The sequence below is a fragment of the Chrysochloris asiatica genome, unplaced genomic scaffold (genome assembly GCF_000296735.1).
Source record: "Chrysochloris asiatica unplaced genomic scaffold, ChrAsi1.0 scaffold00514, whole genome shotgun sequence".
NCBI lineage: Eukaryota > Metazoa > Chordata > Mammalia > Afrosoricida > Chrysochloridae > Chrysochloris > Chrysochloris asiatica.
The window spans coordinates 55,920-65,343 of NW_006409032.1; the positions used below are offsets into that span (position 1 = coordinate 55,920).

General features: G+C 40.2%; 1 pseudogene; it reads right to left on the reverse strand.

The window, feature by feature from the left end:
- The window catches only part of LOC102818381, an 11,519-nt pseudogene extending 4,730 nt beyond the window's left edge, over positions 1-6,789 (reverse strand).
- Positions 6,790-9,424: the final 2,635 nt, after the last annotated feature.

Here is a 9,424-nt window from a genome sequence, read left to right on the forward strand (position 1 = left end):
ATATATGTTGTTGTTGTCGACTCAGTTCTGACTTATAGTGACACTGTATAGTATAGGGCCCAGGGCACTATGTAGATGATACAACCTTGCTTGCTGAAAGTAAAGAGGACATAAAATACTTACTGATAAAAGATCAAAGACCACAGTCTTCAGTATGTATTGCATCTCAAAGTAAACAAAAAATCCTCAGTACGGACCACTAAATAACATTATGATAAATGGAGAAAAGATTGAAGTTGTAAAAGACTTCATTTTGCCTGGATTCACTATTAACACTTATGGAAGCAGCAGTCAAGAAACCAAACGATGTATTGCATTAGGCAAATCTGCTGCACAAGACCTCTTTCAAGTGTTCAAAAGCAAAGCTGTCAGTTTGTGAATTAAGGTGCACCGGACCCAGGCAATGGTATTTTCAATAGCTTCATATACATGTGAAAGTTGGATACTGATGAAGGAAGACTGTAGAAGAATTGATACGTTTAAATTAAGGTGTTGGAGAAAAATATTAAAAGTACCATGAACTGCTAGAAGAACAAACAAATCTTTGTTGAAAGTACAGGCCAGAATGTTCCTTAGCAGCCAGCCTGGCCAGACTTCATCTTTCATACTTCAGACATATTATCAGAAGGGACCAGTCCTTGGAGAAGGACATCATACTAGGTAAAGCGGAGGGTCAGCAAAAAAGAGGCTGACCTTTAACAAGATGGACTGGCACAGTGACAGCAGCCATGGGTTTAAGCTTAACAATTGTGAGGATGACGCAGAACTGGGCAGTATTTCATTCTGTCGTGCATAAGGTCACTCACTATGAGCAGGAACTGACTCGATGGGATCTAACAACAATGTGAAATGACCTGGTGTTGGGCTGTAAGATAAGTAATGGACTACCTACCCACAAGGATGATCGTTCAAAGTCACCAGTTGCTTCTCAGAAACCCTATGCATGGTAGCTATGAGTCGGAACCGACTTGCCAGCACTTAACAATATGTGAAACGAGCAAGAATGAAGAAGGTACAGATACAGTGGAAGATACATACAAGGACAGTCAGTCAGAAGGGATTCCCAGTCAGGGAAAGACAAAAGGCTGTAGTACTAGGGAGAATTGTGGAGGCCAAAGTGGTATCATTCAGTAACTCCATTTTGCTGTGATTATGAGATTGCATTCGTCATCTCAGATTCCATATACCAAGAAGTGCTTTAAAATTTGACAAATCAGAACAATTTTTATTGAAAAGTGGATAATGAATAAAAAAATGGAAAACTGAGGAAAAACAAAATGAGACAAGTTATCGTTCGAAATCTTACCTTCAGGGCCGAATCCCTGCTAATGTTCTAGAGAGGACTACCTCTATGACACAGTTTGTTAGCATTTGTGAAATGAACATTAGTATGTAAGTGTTTTACAAATTGACATCATCATATACACACTATTTTACACCTTGCTGCCCTGCAATGCGTTTCTAGTATCTAACCATTCTGATTCTGTGTCTGCAATTACAGGGTGCAATCCATCTGCTATTCAAATAGTGGCTTGAAAACCCACCCAATAGCATTGGGAGATTTGCACTCCACCACAGGGATTGGATGGAGTCCTGGTGTAGCATTGTGGGTCAATGCCCTGGACTGCAAAGTTGGCTTGAACTTCAAGGTCATTGGTTCAAGCTCACCAGCTGCTCCTTGGAAACCCTATACAGGATCGCTATGGGTCAGAACTGACTCGATGGCACTTAACAACAACAGGGATTGGATAATCTTGATCCTAATGACAGACTCATGCCTTAAAATTGACAAGGAACTTGTTTATATAGATGGTAACCCTACAAAGGGACAGAAAAGAGTGTGGGAAGGAACTTCCTAAAAGAGCAAGTAAAGAGCTGCAACACCAGGGACAGTGCAGGACCCAAGAAGACTGACAACAGGGAGGCCAAAGGCACAGAAGTGTGTTCTACTGAGAAGGCTCTGCAAGAATGTCAAGGATGAGTCTGAGTTGAGAGATCTGTCCTGGTTGGAAACTGTCCTGATTGATGAAGTTGATGTGGTGCTTAATTATATCCTGCAGTTCTGGTGTGGTGCTGTGAGTTAATGCACTGGACCGCAAGGTTGGTTTGAACTGCAGGGTCGGCAGTTCAAATTCACCAGCTGCTCCTCAGAAACACTAGACAGGGTTGCTGTGAGTCAGAACTGACGCTATAGTACTTAACAACAGTAACAAAAACTCCCATAATAAACCACGTAACTATACATTTCATCTGTGAGTTCTGTGTAACCATGGCAACAAATTATTAAACCCAGCAGAGGAGAAGAGACAACAGTTGGTCTCAGAAATAGTGATGCTGATTTTTATCTCTAAAGAATTGAAATGATTCCTTCCTTTTGCCAGAACACACCTGTTATGACTGCTTTTCCTATGGTCCAAAGTTTTCTGAAAAGAATCATTTAGCGACTGTAGAAGAATCGATGCTTTTGAGTTATGGTGTTGGAGGAGAATACTGAAAGTGCCATGGGCTGTCAAAAGAACAAACAGATCTGTTTTGGAAGAAGTGCAGCCAGAGTGCTCCTTGGAGGCCAGGATGGACAAACTTCATCTCTCATACTTCAGACATATTGTCAGGAGGGACCAATCACTGGAGAAGGATATCATGTTTGGTAAGGGGGAGGGTCAGAGAAAAAGAGGAAGACCCCCAGCGAGATGGATTGGCAAAGTGGCAGCATCAATGGGCTCAAGTGTGGCAACGATAGTGAGGTTGGCCCAGGATCAGGCAATGTTTCATTCTGCTATGCATAAGGTTGCTATGAGTTGGCACCAACTCAGTGGCACCTAACAACAGTATTCTGATGTGTAGTCAGGCATTTATCTAACAACCACGTTCCTGGTGGACAATGACTCTCACTGTGTTCACTATCAATCACTATTAACAGGTACCATCAAGGTGTCCAAGGATTTCCATGGGATGATAGTAAAAGGGAAATGGAAGGACCACGAAAATACCTAACTGACGTTTTCTGCTTACCTTCGGCCCCATTTTGCATGCCCGTTAGGAGAAGAGTAAGAAAGCTCAGCATGGGGCTGAGTTCAACTGGATAAATGAGACCCAAGAGCCTCTTGCCTTTCTCCAGGAACCTCAGTTACACAAGATAGTCTTCTCCAACCTTGTAGGGGTGTCCACTCCAAGTGAATCAGCATCACTAATGTGACCTGGTACAAGACTCTTGACTGTCAAAATGATCAAAACTAGGGCAGTCACTGAGCATAGGTTCTGTGTCTGTGTAGGTGAGTTCTATTGTAGCTAAATCAGGTAGGAGCTGTGTGTGGGCCTATTGACTTGGGCCACAGAATGACATGTTCTTCCATGCTAACTCTGCTATTTAAACCAGCATTTGTGAGGCACCTCTATGGGAAGGTTTGGGATTAAAATTTACAGTGCAATCCTGACTCTGTTAAACCCATTGCTAAACACATAATAAAGGCCGCTAGAGGCTTTCTACTCCCGTAAAGATTTACACCCTCGGAAACCCTGTACAGGGTCGCTATGGGTCGGACCCGACTCGACGGCACTTAACAACAACAACAAAGAGGCAATACACAGAACATTTATAATATCGTAGGTCTCAAAACAAATGCCAATGCTATCAAAATTCATACCATAGAATTGAAAGTAATGCTTTTCTTCTCCATGTTTACATCAGGAAATAAAAAAGTAGAAATTAACTAGTGGTAAATGTCATGTTTTGAATTTTGAAAAGATTACTCCCTGGTATAAACTTCATTTTATGTCAAATATTACAAAACTTAGTCATAGGGCCTGTCCACTGTGTAACGTCTAATAGGGAACCTGAAGAATGCTTCAGTCATGTTTCACTCATAGGATCCGTCTTGTGTAATATGGAGAGAGATGTGATGTTCCTAGGTAACTTACCTTTACGTGATGGGTCCCAGTCTGAGTTCTCATATGCTTAGTAGGGTCAACTAGGGTACACTTTTCCTAGGAACCCTGGTGTTGTGCTAGATTAAGTGTTGGGCTGCTAAACACAGGTCGGCAAACCCACCAACTGCTGTGTGGGAGAAAGATGAGGCTGGCTGCTTCTGTAAAGATTTGCAGTATCAAAAACCCTAAGAGGCAGTTCTGTTCTGTGTTACAGGGTCACTATGAGTCAAATCAACTTGATGGCAGTAGGTTTTTATATACATACATTTGATAGTATAAGGAGAAAATAATTACATGGTTTTTCCTCAGTTTAATGGCAGTGATTTTGAATCTCCTTTAAGGTTTAGAAAATAGAACAAGGATAAAAGCTATCTACCATTATTGATACACTCCAGTACACATACTCAGCCAGCATGATGCTTAGAATGCCTGTCCCACACTTTTTTATATTCGTGTCTCTCTACATTATGAGCTTACTGAGGTTTGGTAAGGACTGAGGAGAGCATAAACGCTTTTCTATACTCCTTATATGGAGTCCTGGTGTGGCGCTGCGGGCTAATGCACTGGACTGCAAGGTCGTTTTGAATTGCAAGGTCAGCTGTTCAAACTCACCAGCCACTCTTCAGAAACCCTATACAGAGTTACTATGAGTTGGAACTGACTACGGCACTTAACAACATACTCCTTATGTTCTGTAAGTACTCTCTCCAATGTGAGTTCTTATGTGTCTGTCTAGTGAGGTCTTAGGAATCACCAAAGGACTTCCCACATTCCATAAATTCCTAAGGTCACCCTGTGAGTGTTTATGTGGCTAGTGAGGGCAGAGGATTGATTAAACACTTTCTCCCATTTCTTACATCCATAAGGCTGCTCTCCAGTGTGAAATCTTACATGTGAAATGAGGGCTGAGGACTGACTAAAGGTTTTCCCACATTCCTACAGTCGTAAGGCCTCTCTCCACTGTGACTTCTTACATGTCTAGTGAGGGATGAGGAAAAACTGAAGGCATGCCCACATTCCTTACATTCATAAGGCCTCTCTCCATTGTGAGTTCTTATATGTTTAATGAGTGATGAGTAATCACTAAAGGTCTTCCTACAGTCCTTACATTTATAAGGTTTCTCTCCATGGTGAGTTTTTACATGGGTTCTGAGGTTAGAGGACTGATAAAAGGCTTTCCCACATACCTTACACTCATAAGGCCTCTCTCCACTGTGATTTCTTTTATGTTGTGATATGGATGAGTAATCACTAAAGGCTTTCCCACATTCTTTACATTCATAAGGCTTCTCTCCACTATGAATTCTTATATGTCTAATGAGGTGGGAAGACTGACAAAAGGTTTTCCCACATTCCTTACATTTATAAGGCCTCTGTCCATTGTGAGTCCTTAGATGGTTTGTTAGGTGGGAGGACTGGATAAAGGTTTTCCCACATTCCTTACATTCATAAGGCCTTTCTCCACTATGAATTCTTATATGTCTAATGAGGTGGGAAGACTGACAAAAGGTTTTCCCACATTCCTTACATTCATAAGGCCTCTGTCCACTGTGAGTCCTTTTATGGTTTGTTAGGTGGGAGGATTGGATAAAGGCTTTCCCACATTCCTTACATTCATAAGGTTTCTCTCCAGTGTGAACTCTTACATGTGAAGTAAGGTCTGAGGACTGACTAAAGCCTTTTCCACATTCCTTACACTCATAAAGCTTCTCTGCAGTGTGAACTCTTGTATGTGTAGCAAGGTCTGAGGACTGACTAAAGCCTTGTCCATGTTCCTTACCTCCATAAGGCCTCTCTCCACTGTGACTTCGTACATGTTTAATAAGTGATGAACAATGACTGAAGCCTTTCCCACATTCTTTACATTTATAAGACTGATCTCCACTATGAATTTTTTTATGTAAAAGGCATGATGAGGAACGGGTTTTCCAACGTTCTTTAAATTCACATTTACAAACTCCTGCGTGTGTCTGAAAGGATGAGAAACTACGACAGTCTTCTCTACGTTTGTTACATTCGTATGGTTTCTCTTCAATGGGTGTTGCCACCTTACAGTTAAAGAGGTTCCTTTCATTAAGAATTGTTACAGAATTGCTCAGGTCAGAGGGACAACTGCAAGTTTTCCTACATTTCTCATAGTAAGTGTTACAACCAGAGTGAGATTTGATAAGATGTTTCAGTGATGAATGATCAATGCAGGATTTTTCGTATTCATGACAATCAGACGGATTTACCACAGTAGGCATTCTTTTGAACACAGGATGATTCGAAATCTGGCTGAAGGTTTTTCCAGTTTGATTATCTTCGTTACTTTCAAAGACATTCTTTATCATGTGCCATCTGTTAAAAATAGGCAGCATGCTATTAGGATGGAATTTCACCACTACCAAACAAAGTGAACTATCACCATCTTTGCTCTAAGTTGTCTCCTGTTTCATACATTAAATCATCTGGTAGAGAAGCTACAAGTACCGTTACAGTGTGTCCAGTATACTAGCGTTCTGATAATTGCTTACAAGAGAAATGCATTTCAAATATTCTACATCTAACTCACATTTATGAAAACATTACATTGTGAAAATTCTGCAAACATACAATATTCAAAGTACTTGTTTATAATAGATATACACACACAAAGGGGCTTCAAAAACATCACGGAAAGACTGAATTAAAAGATACTGGAATCTGTCCCTTGACCTTCTGTTATGACATCTTAACATATTCCCATAAGGCACTGCTCTGTCATGTGAGTGACACTTACCTCATCTCTTCTCCCTGATTTTTATGACGATCTTCAATGCCATGCAAGTCACTGATTTCTCCTAACATGGAGGAGCAGGTACCATTCCTCATGAATTCCATGATTAGATAGTCACTGGATAACTTTACTCCATCATTAAAGATTTGAGAAACTGATGAAATGATTAAAGATAAGGTTCACAACATTGAACAAAAAGAAAGCAATTATTAAGAGGGAGAAGGCAGGCCACTTTATTAGATCTTTGGTAATTGGTCAAATAGGTATTCCAATAAATACTTCCATTAAGATTGAGAGTTGACAGTGTCAAAATTTGGGTGTAATTTATGACACCGTCAACTTTCAAAGATATTGGACACATTACACAGGAATATGGAAATTGTCAATGAGGAAAAGAGGAAGCTGTTTTACATGAACGTAGGTATGACAGGATTAAAGAAAGCAAGAAAAGTAAGTTCACACTTGTGAAGTCCCGTGACCTCAATTTATTTAAACTGAATTCCCTCCATGGAGGGTGGATCCTTTAAAGGTGCCAGACACAGTGGCTCTGGAAATCCTATGTCTTCCTCTTGTTTTTCTGTGAGACCAGATGAGTGTGGCTGACCTGGTGCTTGTGGACACCAAGGCATGAGACAAGACAGTGAAGAGCCATGACCATTTCCCTGATCTTGAGGCAATACTTTGGCCAACAGAGTATCTGGGGCTGGGCCGGTATAAATACATTTGCAGCAAAATAATTATGTCTAACTTGTAATAAACAGAAGGAAACGCTTTATAAAGTCCCAAATCATAAGGTTTCTCTCTGAAGTGAATTTTCACCCACTTAAATAGCCTCAAGGTTTTTAAGAAGAGAAATATAAAACCAGTTTAATGTATAATGCTTTATGGTCAGGGAGCCCAAGATATTTATGATTCTTAGATCAAATGAGCATCCGTCCTGCTTAATGATGAATTCCAGTTTTGCAGCCCAAATACAGGAGAAAGACTGATGTATATGATATATGTGCTCACCAAACAAAAATGTTTTTAAATGACATCATTCTTACCTACTGAGGCCAGGTTTCTGAAGGTTTCCATCATCACCTCTTTGTAGAGTTTTCGCTGAGAAAGATCCAGCAAAGCCCACTCTTCCTGGGTAAACTCCACAGCCACATCCGCAAAGACTACTGAATCCTGAAACACCCCACAAATTCTAGTTCAGAGAGATATCATATACTCCAGTGTGTACAAAAGGCTAAGGGAGGCTGACAGACCAAAGGAATATTCACAGGGATTGGATACAAGGTTCTATGTTGTACCAAGATTTACTCTAGAGTTGAGGCACCAGCCTCACTCCATGAATGTATGCATTCACTTCCTGCTTTCTGTATCAGGGATTTAACAATAGTTTCAACACACTACTCTCTCTCTACGCTACGTGACCAATTCAAGTTTACTCTCTTTATTCATACAGTAGAACACTCACAGCACATTCCACAAATTAGAGAATGGAATAGTCTACAAAGGGAAGTCTTATAGCCACATTCAGATAAATTCTTTATGGAAATAAAACAATTTCACCTCATTCCACATGACATATCAGTACTCTCAAAAACAGACCATGATTTACAGAGTTAAAGCAGGATCTGACATAAACAGCTGAGGAACACTGTAGAACTTGCAGCTTTTCCTTTTATCCCTCACCAGTCATGGGAGGCCCAGGGGCCCACACCAACAAGATGCTAACTTAAAGGCCCTGAAGTGTTTCTAGTTCTTGAAGAATTCCAAATGATCAGGAGGTAATACAGGGCAATTTCTGAAAGCAGAATATACTTTTTGAGAATTATGAATGTTAACATCTATAAATTGCATATTCCACCTGAACTTAGAGACTATCTGAAAACAGAGTTCATGCATTAGATACTAACGACTGAAGACCACATGAGTTGTGAATGACATCAAGAACATCACACTGAAAAAGCAAAAGGTCATTAAAAAGATAAGAAAGAAAGAAAAGCCCAAAATGAGTGTGAGAAGAGACTCTGAAACTGGCTTTGAAAGCTGGAAGGCTAAAGTCACTGGAAGGAATGATGGCGTAAAAGATCTGAACAAAAACTTTCAAAGGGCAGCTCAAGTAGACAAAGTCAAATATGATAATGAAATATGATTTAAGACCTGGAGTTAGAAAACCTTAAGAATGCACTCAACATTTCTCAAACTGAAAGAAGTGAAGAAAAAATTCAAGCCTCAACTTGTTTGTAATCATGAAGGATTCTATAGGCAAATTATTAGATGGTGCAGAAAGCATCAAAAGAAGATGGAAGGAATACACAGTGACAAAAAGAAATGGTTGATGTTCAACCATTTCAAGAGGTAGCATATGATCAAGAACAGAAGGAAGAAATCCAAGGGGAACAATGGCATTGGCGAAAAACAAGGCTTCTGGAACTGATGGAATACAAAATGAAATGTTTCAACAGACTAATGCAGTACTGGCAGTACTCGTTCATCTATGCAACAAAGTTTCGAAGACAGTTACTTGGTCAATTGATTGGAAGGAATCCATATTTGTATCCATTCCAAAAAAAGGTGATCCAAAGGAATGTGGCAATCATGGAACAATGTCATTAATTTCACATTCAAGCAAAATTTTGCTTAAGCTCAGTAAGAGACAGTTGCAGCAGTACATCAATAGGGAGCTGCCAGAAAGTCAGGGTACATTAAGAAGAGGGTGTAGAATAAAGGATAGCGCTGCTGACA